This window comes from Nicotiana attenuata, unplaced genomic scaffold (assembly GCF_001879085.1).
Source record: "Nicotiana attenuata strain UT unplaced genomic scaffold, NIATTr2, whole genome shotgun sequence".
Classification (NCBI taxonomy): Eukaryota; Viridiplantae; Streptophyta; class Magnoliopsida; order Solanales; family Solanaceae; genus Nicotiana; species Nicotiana attenuata.
Window position 1 is genome coordinate 63,288 of NW_017673555.1, and position 16,164 is coordinate 79,451.

The 16,164-nt window shown below is 39.2% G+C and overlaps 1 long non-coding RNA gene across 1 annotated transcript; it reads left to right on the top strand.

Moving 5' to 3' along the window:
* The first annotated feature begins 7,785 nt into the window (after positions 1-7,785).
* On the top strand, positions 7,786-9,224 carry LOC109216717. The gene is made up of 2 exons (XR_002066539.1): positions 7,786-8,214; positions 8,915-9,224. It is a non-coding gene; the product is annotated as an uncharacterized LOC109216717 (long non-coding RNA).
* The last annotated feature ends 6,940 nt before the right edge of the window (positions 9,225-16,164 follow it).

Below are 16,164 nucleotides of genomic sequence, written 5' to 3' on the forward strand. Positions count from 1 at the left end.
TACACAATGACCCAAATCTACCACGGCGGCAAACACAATGCCCCAAATATATTACAACAGCAAAGAAATAATTTCTAACACCCCAACGCCATGTGAAATGACCGGACCGGTCGATTTTCTTTCTAGAACCCCGTTGTCACGACCCAAACCGAAGGGTCGCGACGGGCACCCGGTGCCTTACTCAACCGAGTACCAACATAACATATCTTTCTTATCGTACTATCATTGGTAACTGGGCCAACATGGTCACAACTCGTAATGTATAACTATAAGTGGGAAAGCACTGTATCAATTAACCATCTTTCTTAAAACATGAATACATATGGGCCGTCGAGGCCTCTGACATACTGTACAAACTGAACCTCTGTCTACAAAGCTTCTAATAGTATTTGATATCAAATGGGATAGGGTACTGGCTTACCCATAAGTCTGTAGCAAAATTCTGACACGATGATTCATAGACTCGGCTGCACTCCGAATAAGGTGGAGTCTTACCGATCCTTCGCTGAATGTGAACCTCGTCTACTATGAGGGCTCGTCAAACTGATTGTCTATACCTGCAGGAATGAATGCAGCTTCCCCAACAAAAGGACGTCAGTACGAATAATGTACCGAGTATATAAGGCACATAAATAAGTATATAAAAGACATGGAGTAAAAGACTCAACTTCTAAGTATGGATAACTATGTAAATCATGAAATACTTATAGTGTCATGCATATGCGTATGAATGCCATGTTGTGCACAGGTACATGTGTTCATAACATCGTCAAGCCTCTGAGGGCATCCCATCATATCATCTCGGCCACTGTGGGCAAAATCATCAACGTATACCTGCTGATTAGGTGGTGGTGCGTATATAACGCCGTAACCTTTTCCCATATCCCATATATATATAATATACATATATACGCGTATATAATACCATCTAGTCATGGGTCAATGTATTTCTATGAACAGACGATAGAATAATAGGACACATGGGGAATCAACAACATAGGCATCTCAAGTATTTCTACGAATAGAGTCATTTATGGAAGTTGTACATTTGCTCGTTTCGTTCGTATCGTATGGATCATTCCAAAAGGAAAGAAGGGATAGCCTTAACATACTCGAGCCGATTCTCTTAACAATCCCTGTAACATACGTCAATTGCGATGAAAAACGTAACGACGTATCGAAGTAGGGGAGAATCCGCATGATATTCTTGAGAAAGATTATACCGTACTCTCTTAGAATTGCAAATCCCACATTGAAATAATATTACTTAGTCTTCGTATGAAATGCTTGAAGCAATAACGTGGCTATTGTAAATTATGCTTGCTGAAGCCTTCCCTTAATTTAGATGTAAAATACATCTTCATTTGTGAGTAGAGATGGGATTTTAGGTCTTGGTGGTGTGGGCCCCACCTTTCAAGGCTTGGTGTCACATAAACCCCCAATTTTTTCCACCTTGAAGAGTGATTTAAGAGTCACATTTTGTGACTTTGTTGGCTGTCACGTTAATGGTTATCCATTCCCAACCAATTAACCACCAACATCTTAATTAATTATTAATCTCCTACTAAAATTAATAATTACCCAATATCCAGATAATTAAGAGTTATCTCAAATTACTTAAAATAATACTCACTTTTAACAAACCTTATACACCTTACTACCATGGTCATGTGGTACCTTGTATGGCACTAGTCCATAAATACCGACTATTATAGCTCCGACCGTATTTTATCTCAAAATGAAAACTTTGACGAAACTCATTATCTTTGAGTCGCTTACCATCTCACCTTCACGAATTTAATTATCACTTGTTTGAAATAGCATAATATTTGTAACCTCAAAATAATCTCATTCCCGCGCTTGCGTCAATTAACTTACAACAAAACTTTAATGTCCGAAAATTTAGGATGTAACATCTCATTCCCAAGCTTTCATCAATTCACTTATGGCATACTTTCACGTACGAAATCACGGGTGTAACATTATTCCCCCTATGGAATATTCGTCCTCGAATGTTGACTGATGCACTTATCATTTTCATAACCTATGTCTTCCGAATACTTTAGTACTCTCCTTGCCATCTAGGCAACTATTCTGTGAATAAATCCAAAGGCCAAAGCATTCCCCCCTTTAGGCCTCTTTCTCACGCCACGACTTGTGGTCGGGATCCTTCCAATCTCGTAACTGTTGCTACCTTCCATCATGCAGCCTGTACGACATTTTCCTTGTAAGTGCACCTATGCGACTCTTCTCTCCTTTTTCCTCCAGCTTTTAGCCCATCTCTAGGCCTCACTTTGTAAACATATAGAGAGCTTGACAAGATGTCCCTCTGGGCATCTATATGTATACTGAAATTCTTTGCTCGGTACTTTGTCGAACTTACGAACATTGCTATATCTTATTTCATAGGCCTGGTTATCTATCCGCATGACTTTACTGCATCTAAGTATGTCATACTATACCATAACTCTTACCTCGATTTATGGTTACTGAGGTCTGCTACCAAACTCCAGGTTACGTTCGTTGCTTATCCTATATGTATAAATCTAAGTCCTTTAATGCTTCCTCATTACTATTCATCTTAAGAATGACGGCTTAATCTCATATCATACTTTATAACTTTTATCCATCTATTGTTGATTCGCCTCAATGATGATCTGCAAACTACTATTGATAACTTGAAACTTCCTACAATACATTGTCACAAGGGCTTACGTCACATCGAGGAATATCTGAAGTAATTAGACTGATCCACCTGGGGGAATACTATACTTCCATAACCGTATTTCATAGCATCCCAATGTGATTCACCTTACGTGGGTGTTTTAATCCTGTATAATTCATGAAATCCACCTTTTTTTTCAAATCATTACTCAATCGAAAGCCCAAACGTCCCCTTATTTATCACAACTACATCCTCATTCTGTTACCAGGGCAGCATTCCATCTCTTCTAAATGCTACTAGTCTTAGACTCCTTTGAGTTCACTCAGGCTATACTGAGCTTTCTATAACTTAGAGAAACCATCAGCTCTTTTGTTTTCCCGGGCTTAATCCCGATGACTTATCCATTTCTCGTCACCTTCTCACTCGCCTATTCTTATCCTTGCTCATGTCTTCCTAAAAGCTTGTCACTCTACCATGCTTTAGCTTGCGATCTACACATATCCATTTATACTACTCGCAACCTTCCTTCAACTTGCTTATACCAAAGATTTCCTTGTGTTATTCTGGAACATCAAGCGGGATATCATATCATCTCAAACTCTTCTATACTTTCTTAACTGGACCTCTTGGTACCTAGAAACCATAGGCTGGAAGATATGCCACTAATGACACCGCTATCATTCCTGGATCCTGAATCCCGGCACTTCTAGCCTTCTATCTGAAGTATGGACTATTCACCACCTTCTGCATTTGAGTACCTCGTACATTATTCATCTTTACCTTACTTACTTTAAATCTCGCATCACATTTTTTATCTCTTTCATGACCTCCCTTCCACACATGTATAATTCACATCCACAACTTGAAGCTCTATTATAATACTTGCACCTTCGGTGCATACACAATCGGGTGAGAACTTCATACTGACTTCTTATGAGGCTGGTACTCTTCAGTTGGCTTTATTGTAGAGCCGTTATAAAATATGGTTATTATACTATCTTTCTTGTACCTCTGCTATTTAAGAGTGATCCTTCAATGTTCTCAATCACGAGGTCTGTAATTTTCTTGTTCCAATAATCAGACTCCTGATTTACTTAGTTGACGTAACTCTTTAGTTTCCTCTTTCCTCTAACCAATCTTTATGTAGGCTTAAGTTATCTTCCGATCTGCGGCTCATGGTGTTAGTTATTACTTTAGCCTTCCATAGACATTATGGAATATCCATGATGCAATCTTCTAACAATTCAATCACACAGTCGTAGAAGATTCCAGTATAAGTTAAAAGAAAGAATTGAGCCCAGATCATAGACAAAGTCCTCTGACATACTGTACAAAATGAACCTCTGTCTACAAAGCCTCTAATAGTATTTGACATCAAATGGGATAGGGTATGGGCCTACCCATAAGTCTGTAGCAAAATTCTGACACAATGACTCATAGACTCGGCTGCACTCCGAATGAGATGGAGTCTTACCGATCCTTCGCTGAATGTTAACCTCATCTACTATGAGGGCTCGTCAAACTGATTGTCTATACTTGCAGGAATGAATGCAGTGTCCCCAAGAAAAGGACGTCAGTACGAATAATGTACCGAGTATATAAGGCACATAAAGAAGTATATAAAAGACATGGAAGAAACATGGAGTAAATGACTCAACCTGTTAGTCTGGATAACTCTGTAAATCATGAAATACTTATAGTGTCATGCATATGTGTATGAATGTCATGCCATGCATAGGTACATGTGTTCATAACATCATCAAGCCTCTAAGGGCATGCCATCATATCATCTCGGTCACTGTGGGCAAAATCATCAACGTATACCTGTTGATCAGGTGGTGGTGCATATATAACGCCGTAACCTTTTTCCATATCTGATACACATATAATATACATATATACACGTATATAACACTATCTGGTCATAGGTCAATGTACATGTATAAATGAATGCAATACATGAGAAGTACGTTAATAAAATCTCTCAGAACGTCATAAGACCATTATGCCTTTGATTAATGTCATGAAGTCAACTTCACCAACTTATGTATTTTTTGAGACCCATGAACAGACGATAGAATAACAGGACACGTGGGGAATCAAGAAAATAGGCATCTCTAGTATTTCTACGAATGGAGTCATTTATGGAAGTTGTGTATTTGCTCGTTTCGTTTATATCGTATGGATCATGCCAAAAGAAAAGAAGGGATAGCCTTAACATACCCGAGCCGATTCTCTTGAAAATCCCTCTAATATACGTCAATTGCGATGAAACACGTAGCGACAGATCGAAGGAGGGTAGAATCCGTATGATATTCTTGAGAAAGATTGCACCGTGCTCTCTTAGAATTGCAAATCCTACGTTGCTATAATATTATGTAGTCTTCGTATGAAATGTTTGAAGCAATAACGTTGCTATTGTAAAATTATGCTTGTTGAAGCCTTCCCTTAATTTAGATGTAAAATACATCTTCATTTGTGAGTAGAGATGGGATATTAGGTCTTGGTGGTGTGGGCCCCACCTTTCAAGGTTGGGTGTCACATAACCCCTCAATTTTTGCCACCTTGAAGAGTGATTTAAGAGTCACATTTCGTGACTTTGTTGGCTTCCACGTTAATGGTTATCCATTCTGAACCAATTAACCACCAATATCTTAATTAATTGTTAATCTCCTACTAAAATCAATAATTACCCAATTATCCACATAATTAAGAATTATCTCAAATTACTTAAGATACTACTCACTTTTAACACATCTTATACACCTTACTATCATGGTCATGTGGTACCTTGTATGGCACTAGTTCATAAATACCGGGCATTATAGCTCGGACCGTATTTTATCTCAAAATGATAACCTTCGACGAAACTCATAATCTTCGAGTCGCTTACCATATCACCTTCACGAATTTACTTATCACTTGTTTGAAATAGCATAATATTTGTAACCTCAAAATAATCTCATTCCCGAGCTTGCGTTGATTAACTTACAACGAAACTTTAACGTCCGAAAATGCGGGATGTAAATCTCATTCCCGAGCTTTCACCAATTAACTTATGGCATACTTTCACGTACAAAAACATAGGGTGTCACACCCGTTCCCCTGAATAAGACTTCTCGTACATAATTTTACTATTTTATGACTTGCGGGGATGGTTAGTCGGAATTTGGAAGGGTTCGAGTTGAAATCGAAACACATGGTTCCTTAAGGTTGGCTTAAAAGGCCAAGTTTGACTTCGGTCAACATTTTGAGTAAACGATCTCGGAATCGGGATATGACGGTTCCAATAGGTTCGTATGATGATTTCGGACTTGGGGGTATGTTCGAATTGGGTTTTGGATGACCCAGGAGCATTTCAGCGCCTAATAGTGAAAGTTAGTTCTTGAATGTTTTAGAAGTTATTTAAATTTGGTTTGGAGCGGATTTCGGTGATAACGAGGTTCAAACAGAATTCCAAGACCGGGAATAGTTTCATAATGTCATTTAAGACTTGCACGTAAAATTTTGTGTCATTCCGAGTAGTTTGAGTACGTGTCGGCGCATTGTAAGTAAATTAAAGAACTTGAAGTTCATAAGTTTGATTCAATTGGTTTTGGGGTGTGATTCTTAGTTTTAATGTTGTTTCAGGCGTTCCGAGAGTTCGAGTGAGTCCGTTTTATGATTCCAGACTTGTGGGTACGTTCGGGCGGGACCCCGGGGGCCCCGAGTGGCAATCAGACGAGGCTCGGACCATCTTGGAAACTTGAAGCAAGAGTTGAAGCTCCCAATTCTGTCATAATCGCACCTGCACTTGGCCAGCCACTGGTGCGAGCTCGCAGGTGCAAGCCATGAGCCAAAAAAGCAAAAATGCGAAGGAAGTCCATGCAACGCAGGTGCGGAGGAATTTACGCACCTGCAAGACGGCAAATGCGAGCACTCTAGTCGCAGGAACGGAATGGGCTCGCATATGCGGCTCCTTGTGTCCGCAGATGCGGAGCCCGGCCAGGTGAGGAAAAGGCACACCTGCGAAGGTCTTGACGCAGGTGCGGGACTGCAGATGCAGCCAATGCACCGCAGGTGCGAAAGTCGTTGGGCAGTGGCGGTTCATTTAATACAGACTTAGGCCAATTTCATCACATTTTCTTCCACACTTGGGCGATTGGAGAGCTTTTAAGGAGGGGATTTCGACCTAGATTTGTGAGGTAAGTAATTTCTACTTAATGTTAGTTTAATACATCGATTGTGGGTAGATTTTAACATGAAAATTGGTAGAAATCATGGGTTTAGATGAAAGACCTAAGGTTTAACAAAAATGGGACTTACTACGAAAATGGTTATGGAACTTAGTAAAAATCATATATCAATGTTCCTGAGGTTATGGGTAACAACTTTCTTCAAAAATTCTGGATTCCGGACATGTGTGCCCGAGGGTGAATTTTAGGAATCTTGCAATTAGGGTTGGGTAATCACTTTGATAGTGGAGATATGAACTCTTGAGCATAGATTGGTTGATTTATGTAATTTTTGACTAGTTCCGAATCGTTCGACATCAAATTTGGAGGTTTGAGCGCATTCTTGAATTGGGAAGTAGGCTTTGAGACGAGGTAAGTCTCTTTTCTAACCTTGTAAGAGGAAATTTACCCCTTGTGAATACCTAATTTTTGCACTATTTTAACACCTCCTAATGTTATTAGTATTTTGTTATTTTAATTGTTTTTCTCAAATTTTGTGTCTTTAATTTCATATTTCCTATCATGAAAATACCAAAAAATAATAGTTCTTCCTTCATTTGTGCATTTTAGGAATCGACTAACTTTTCAATTGGTGAATCAATCTAGTTAATTGATCATTTGAATAAGTTATTTAATTAATTTATTTGTTTTGTGTAAATTTAGTTTAATAAGTAGGAATAAGGAAGAAATTTGGCCAAATTTGAAAGAAAAAGTGGCCAAGAGTGCTAGATAAGGGGCTGCCATTGAAAGGGTCCAAAACTACGTGGTTTAGCCTCAAAACTACGTCGTTTCATTAAGTGAATCAAGATTAAATCTCATCCATTCATCTCTCCCTCATCCAATGGTCCACAATCAATCTCCCAACTAGGTATTTAAGACTTAGAAATGCTGAAATTTTGCCTCATTTCCCCCATAATTCTTTTCTCCTTCCTCTCTCTTAACTCTCTCTTTCTCCATAACCGCTGCCTCTCCACCGCCGCCGAAAATCGCCCACCGGCGGCGGAACACCTCCAAATCACCCCAAAATCGCACTATACAATCTCCACAATCTCCTCTTTACCTATCTCCAAACCAAATCCTTAACAAAACCCTCAAACTCCTTGAATTTTAGATCTAGGAAACTTAAGCCGCAACTTTTTTGCGCAAATTCTTGAAGTTCCGGCCACTAACACCCCACAATACCTACATCAACGGATAGAGCTCCTCAAGACCTACCTATTGATGTCGATTCTACACCAAAATCCGGCGACCAAAAGTCCGGCCAAATTCCGGCGACCTCCCCGAACGCCCTCGTTTGGCATGCCACCATTTTTCGGCCACTTGAAATTTAAAATGGTAAAAAACACTATTCTTTTTTCATGGTTGATTTTTTTTTTATTATTTTTTCATTTTTTTTGCCTCTTATTAATTATCTTAGCATTAGTTTATGAAGTTTTGAAATGCTGAAATTTCTGTTTTTACATTGGTTTGAATTGGTTAGTTAGTTTATTAGTTTGTGAAGGGTAAAAGGTAAATGATGAAATAGGGTATTAGTAGCTTACTTTTTACTAGTAGGGTGGCTGAAATGACATTTTTTCTCCTTGTTTCTGCTATAGCAGATTTTCAGGTTGTCCTTTCACCTTTTGGATAGCCTTTGATCAGTGTTTAGCACACAAAAGTTAGTCCTTTTGGACAGACTTTTGGCGAACCAAAATCTGCCCAAAAAGTGGCTTTCTTTAACTACTTAAGGGCAGCCCTTTCTTCACTTTACACACACTCTATCACACATTTGCTGGACATTTTTACACACTAAAAAACATAATTTTAGGAGTAAAAATCAGCAGCTGGGCTTAAAGAAAGTAAGCTGAAATTGTAGCTTTATGAGTGCTTCTTAGAGTGAAAACTCTTTCAAAAAAGAATAAGTCTTCTAGAGTTGATTCTGGGTTTCTTCTCTAAAGTTTTCGGGCTGTTTAAACCCGATTTTGCTGCTGTTTTCTGCTATTTTTGTTGTTGAAATTTAGTTCTTCCCTGCTGACATTTTCTTTCTGCTATCCAGGTAATTCTCTCAAAGTGCTCCTATAATTTTGAGTCAAGAACGAATAGAAATGAAGCACATTTAAGTGTTATTCAGCTTCTTTTTGAGCTTTAAATATCTTGTTTTGTGTAGGATTTTGTATGTAAGCATGTGTAATGAATGTTGAACTTCTTGTTTAATTGTGGTTGACACCATGTTTTAAAATATTTTGGCTCATAGCTCGTTGTCTTTTTCTTGTCCGTTGCAATGTATATTTGACGCCGGAAGATTATATCGTATTTTAGGCTAATGTATGTTTCATGAAAAGGAAATATGATTTCTTTTAATTTTATAAGTTTTTCCTTTTAGTAGCTTATTGAGTTTAGTTTGCCTGAGATTTGTTAGCCAATGTTCAACAATCCGTGATGTTCATTTACAAATTGTTTATTAGTTGTTATTTCTTGTAATTATTGTTTTATAAGTATATTGGTGTGGATTTATTTTTATGAGCATAAAATAGTAGTTAGGTGATGAAAAGGATAAAATATTGGCCACTACAAATAAAATAATCGTTTATAAATAGTTAATAGTAAGTTAGACAGAAAATATGAAATGCTAGGCCCAAAGTTAATAACTAACCTTTGGCCCAAAATGGCCATTTAACTTCTAAAGGGGCCAGCAACCCAAGTGATTACTTTAATTGGACTCAATGCCCATGACAACCAAAACAGGCCGGCATTTTCAATATAAGTGAGCTTGCCCATCACTAATGGTTCCATATCTCTTTTTATATATAATAAAAAAAAAAGAAATTAGTTTTTTCTTTTATTAAAATAACTTTACAACTTAATCTCCTTAATAATTAGTTTAAACGCAAGGCAACTAGTAGGTGCGCTTTAACTTTTTCATTCACGGACTTGCTTGCGTAGCGTGATATTAACTCTTAATATTTTAATTCAATAATCTTATACTATTTCTACTAGCTTTAATTAATTTCTAATTTAATTAATTCTTTTGCTAAAATTACGGTTTCGCTTGCGTAGCGCGATACATAATATTTTAGTAATTTTTAAGTGTAGTATCTTTTTTTTCAAAAGTAATAGTGAACTAATAATCCTTGTCATAACTGCGGATTCGCTTGCGTAGCGTTGTTATGAAAAAATTAATAAATTTCGTCTCGAGCACGCATTCGCTTGCGTAGTGTGGTTATGACATCTTATTATTCAAAAAATTTCTTTAATTTTTCTAATAATCCAAATATAAAAGCGGCTAGGTAAAAATATGAAAAGCATATAAATATCAATTTGTTCTAAATTAATTAAAGCCAAGTTTATGTCAATAAAGCGATGGTGCTAGAACCACGGGACTCGGGCAATGCCTTACACCTTTTTCCCGGACAACAGAATTCCTTACCCAAACTTTGTTTTCGCGGACCGATAATAATAGAGTCAAACCTTCCTTTAACTAGGGATTCAAATAAAAAGGTGACTTGGAACACCCAAAAAATCAATTCCAAGTGGCGACTCTGTAAAACAAAATAATCCCTATTCAAGTTTGTCACTTTAATTGGAAAAACTCTTTAACCCACCCACAATCCACATCATATATATCTTTTGGGGTAGAAAAGGGGTGTGACAGCTCTGGCGACTTTGTTGGGGAAAACCAGAATTCGAGCTTGTACATGTTGACTTTTATTTGGCTTTATTAATTTTGTATATACTGTGATTTATTTGGGCATAATGTGCTACTTGTTTGCTTTTTACCGCTTTGATATTGTTGAACTGTACATATAAATTGTCTTCTCACGCACTCCCTCTGAGTCTTCTTAAAATTAAAAATTGGGCATTTGCTTGACATAGCCCGTTTTCTTTGAGATAGCCGAGGTGCTTGTCACCCGGTGAAGGATTTTAGTCACACATGTTTAGGCGGGGAGCACCACCAGCTAAGCCGGAAAGCAATGCAACCGGTACGCTGAACCTCCTCGACTCGAGTTGTCTGCTCGAGTAAGCCAGTCTAGATACATTCTCCACTAGGATTTAAACCTAGAAAAACAAACCTCATGCCGGATATCCCTAGTAGGTTCGCTTTATTTGCATCACGTATATTTGACTCAGCGAAGCTTGGCACGTGGGCCTGGTCCGTATAGGACAGGTATCCTCTTTGAGACCATCATGCTCACTTATGTGCTATTTGCTACATCATTTGGAAGGCTTGCTTGCATTGTTGACCGGCTTTAGAAAATTAGTTGAGCGGAATTAAAATAAAAAAAAAAACAAAAAAAAGCATTCTCCTAGTTTAGTATATATAATCCTTTTTACTAAAATTTTGAAGTAGTCTGAAGTGAGGTGTAAAGATTAATTTCATAAAAATCAGAAAACAAATAGTCGGTTTCATCGAACTACGCGGGCCTCATTCTCACTACCCAGTGAGATACATAGGCAATCTCTATCGGGTTTCGCCCATATTTTTTAAAAAAAAGGCATAAAATTTACGCATGTGCATAAAATTTTCGAAAAAAAAAACTAATAATAAAAAAATTGCTATTTTTGGTCACCTTTTACTGTTTTGCCCTCGTATTCCGGCTGTTTTGTCAGGACAACCTTCCTTGGAAGCGTCGAGGAGCTATTTTTGCAAAATATTCATTTTGTTTATTTATTTTCACATTTTTGCCGTGTTGCCCTTATTTCCGGCCATCTTAGCCGAGTCAACCTTAAAACTTTTTTTTGGAAGTACCATAATGGCTGTTTTCGTAAAAGAATAAATTTTTTGTCTGCTTTTACCCGTTTATCCATGTGTACGGATGTTTTTACCGAGACAGCCATAGTACTTTCCTTCGAAGTACTGAAGAACCGTTTTCATAAGAATAACCATCTTGTCCCTCTTGTCACCTTTTATCGTTTTGTCCTCGGTCGGCCGGTTTTCATCATGTCTTGCTTCCTCGGTGAGATACGTGGTTAGTCATCCTAGAGTCTGGTCCTTTTCGTCCAAATTTGGCATATCAATCAAGTCTGATCAGTTGGGTCTTAGTTGACTGATTCTTCAATACGAGGAATTCTCCACTAAGAAGTTCGTTCATTGTCTTATCCAAAAGTCTGCTTGGTGTCATTTCTTCGAGTTTATATTAGGACTTGACCTCACATTTTGATTTATCCAGGTAAGATATGAATCCAGTAAGTGGAAGACCCGATAAAAATCCAAAAGATGATGAGCCCTTGCAGATTTGGCTTGTGCATAAAACACCCCAGTTGCTGAGGCAATGGTGGAAAAATATGGGCGTTTGTGAGCAGGAAAAGATAAAGGACCATCTGGGTAACTTTGTGAAAATTATGGAGATCAACCCAAGAAGGGACTTAATCGAGGCGTTGGTGCATTTCCGGGATCCTAATAACAACGTATTCCGTTTTAATGATTTCGAAATGACTCCCACTTTAGAGGAGTTAGCTGGATACACAAAGTTAGGCGATGAGCTTCGGAAGAAAAGACCCTTGGCCCCGAGGGATGTCACTGGCAATAAGTTCCTTGAGCAGATGACAATCAGCCAAAATAAAATAGCAAGTGTGGAACGAGGGCACATTCGATTAGATTTCTTGTACGACAGGTATGGGTATCCGGGTGGATTTTCAAAGCACGGGAAAGAGCTTGATAATAAAATTGGATACAAAGCTTGCAAAGCCATGGGCGGAGAGCTTTCCTAGTGGCATTTCTAGGGATGATGGTTTTCCCGAGGCATGACAAAAATATTGATATTCGATTATCTGGCATAGTTACCGCTTTATTGCATGGAAAGGATGTCACTATCATTCCTATGGTATTGTCAGATATTTACCGTGCCCTAACCAAATGTCAGGAAGGGAAAGATTTCTTTGAGGGTTGTAACATCATACTCCAGATATGATTTTTAGAGCACCTTCTCCTTCACCCCGTCGGGTAAATTTTAGCGTCCATTGGTGCAACAATGAGCTTGAAGATAGGTCTAAAGTTTTGACCGAAGATAGTAACTTCCCCAAGGGCGCCGAAGCATGGAGGGGGTATCTTCAAAAGTTAACTGCTACTGGAATCACATGGAAATACCACTCATTCTCACCAAAAGAGGTCATATACAGGTCTTACCACCATTCGTTTTTGATTTTGATGGGTCTTCGGGGTTTCCAGCCGTATGTGCCTATGAGAGCCCTACGCCAATTAGGTCGAAAACAAGTCGTGCCCACAGTGGAGAACATGCAAAGATTCATGTGGGAGGTAACATCGGAGGATCCTGTTCGTGAGGCCTATGCTAAGCAGGTTTGGGATGAAATTAAGGTGCTTGAATTTCACACTATGATAGAAGATCAAGATCAAGGAGAGTTAGACCCCGCATATTTTGAGTGGTTCTATGACCAAGATGCTTTTGGATCTAGGCTAGAGACAATTCTGAAGAGCACGGCAGAATGGGAGACTGAAATTAGAACAAGAGTGGGGTAGGCCAAGGAGGAAATAGCAAGAGACTATGAATCCATCATCCGCGAACTGCGTGGGGATATAAGTATCGTCAACGTGAATAGGGATTTGCAGTATACTGAGTTTAAAGAGGAGAAAACCAAATTAATACATGAGTTCAAGCGCTTCAAGCACAGCTTCGACAAGCGAGAATAGAAGCCGCTACTCAGCAACAAGCGGCCATTCCAAAGCACGAAGAAATGCATTACAACCTTATCATCCATGATCTAAGGGCTCGGGCCAGGGCTGGAGTCAAGTAAGAACCAGCTAGAGAATGAGCTAGGAAGAGTCCAGAACCAGTGAATCTGGTGTCACAACGCGAGGCGAATATATCAGACATAGCCAATAACCATGAGCGACACATCCAGTTTTTAAGTCGGAGCCAGGAGCATGTTAGAAGGAGGGTCTATGAGGTGGCTAATTATACCGCTCGAGGGTGTGTGACTTGTCAGGGTTTGACCCGAGAGCAATTTGCTATGGTAGCGCCCAACTTCGCACGCCACATTGCCACAGACTTAAGGCGCATATACCATGATATGGGAGGTCAGCCGCAGGAATAAGCACCTTAACTACAATGATGCCGGTGGATTCTCCTTCGGAGATTAGAGTCTTCTTTTAGTTGGCAGTCCACTTTGATTGTTCATTTGTAGTCATCAAGTTTGTAAGAGTCTTTTAGTGTTTTGAGTCTTGCTTAAATATTCGTCTTGTTTGAGTCAAGTCCGGTCTTGTTTAAATATTCATCTTTTGGGTTGTATCTTTATGTAATTTTCCTTTGTCTTGTACCAAAAAAAAATCAAAAATCAATGAAAAAGATTTTGTTTTAGGAAAATTTGAAAATTAACCAAAAAAATATATTTTTTTTGTACATAAAAAAAAGGAAAACTTTGTTTTGTTAAATTTTTTTTAAAAAAGGGGGTCATGTCCTTGAACTACGTAATGATATGATTCATGCGGCGACATGATTCGTAGGCAACCCCCAAAAGGTTCAATCAAAATATTTTTCAACGGCTCTAAAATAAGGCAAGGTGTAAAAAAACAAAAAAAAGGAAAAAAAGAAGAGAGGAATAAATAAGAGTGTCAATAAGCAGCAACCTTATAAGCCGGAATGAAACATGAAGCCTTCCAAAAGCATGTTAGAGACGTGATAATGTTAGGAGCATAGCATAGTTACGTGTGATTCGTATTTATAAAATGCTTAACCCTAACACATTTGTTGCCTCTTATATAGTAAGCTTAAAGTGGTTGGTTTGTGGTGAAACTGGCAACACATTATTACTTGACCAGATCTAAGGGGGAGGTAGCGATGGCTAACAATGATGAAATTGAGTTGGTTAGTTACGACCCTCTGGGTCAATTGGTTGAGCAAGAGTCGGAGGAAGTAAGAAGATTGAAATATCAACTGAGTATGTGTATTTGGCTTGGGTCTCTAGTCAGCCTCCGCCTCAGGGTCCCTCTGAGGGAACTTCCACCATACCCTAGGCTACACAACCACCGCTCCCTGCAACGAGCGATCATATTCTACCACCAGGGTGTGTGCCCAACTATAGCTTCCATACCGTCCCTGGTATCTCTAATGTGCAGCCTTCTGCCGCACCGGTTAGGAACACACCTCTCGTCGTTTTTGGTCCGTCTGTGTATACAATCCCCCCACCAAATCTTGTGACGAGGCCAAATATCGAGCCGCTATCTCATGCTTACGATGGCCAATACTACTCTCCAGATATGGCTTTTAAGGGTTCGACTCCACACAATCATACCCACGATATGTGTTACCTGCAGAAAATGAAAAGGCTATAAAGACAAGAGAGCCAGACGAGACGGTCAGGAAAATGAAAAGTCTTGAGCAGAACATAAAGAACATACAAGGACTAGGTGGTCACAAAAGTGTCTCATTCAGTGATCTGTGCATGTTTTCTGACATCCATTTACCCCAGGGTTCAAGACACCAAAATTTTAGAAATATGATGGACACGGTGACCCTATCGCCCACTTGAAAAGGTACTGCAACCAGCTGAGGGGTGCAGGAGGAAAAGAAGAGTTGCTGATGGCTTATTTTGGGGAGAGTCTGGTAGGGGTAGCCTCTGAATGGTTCATTGACCAAGATATCTCTCACTGGCATGTTTGGGACGACATGGCCCAGGCCTTCGTCAAACAATTTCAGTACAACATTGATATTGCGCCAGATCGCAATTCTCTGTCCAATATGAAGAAAAAGCCAACTGAAAGCTTCAGGGAGTATGCCGTTAGGTGGAGAGAGCAAACATCTAGAGTTAAGCCACCCATGGATGATCATGAGTTAATCACTGTCTTCGTTCAGGCTCAGGATCCTGATTATTTTCAAAATATAATGTCCGTAATGGGAGACCTTTTGCTGATGCAATCAAGATAGGAGAAATGGTCGAGAATGGCCTCAATACTGGCCGAATTATAAGTCAAGCGACTCTCAAAGCAGCCACTCAAGAAATCCATAATAGGCCGGACAACCTGGTTAATCAAAAGAAGAAAGATGAAGAGGCCATGATGGCATCACGGGCAAAAAGAGGCCAAAGGGGAGCATCTCAACCCCCAGATCCACGATACTTAGTTGCTCCACAGTATGCAACGTTCAATGCTCAGTCTTATGCCAAACCATCCAATCACCAGTAGATGCGGGCCCCAGCTTTGACATACCTTCGTTCGCGACAACAGAACTCTCAATCACCCTACAACCCTCGTCCAAAACAAGAGTACGGAAAGGAACATAAGCAAAGGGACAATTTCACGCCAATCGTAGAGTCCTACACAAGTTTGTTTGAAAGGCTAAATGTTGTGGCATG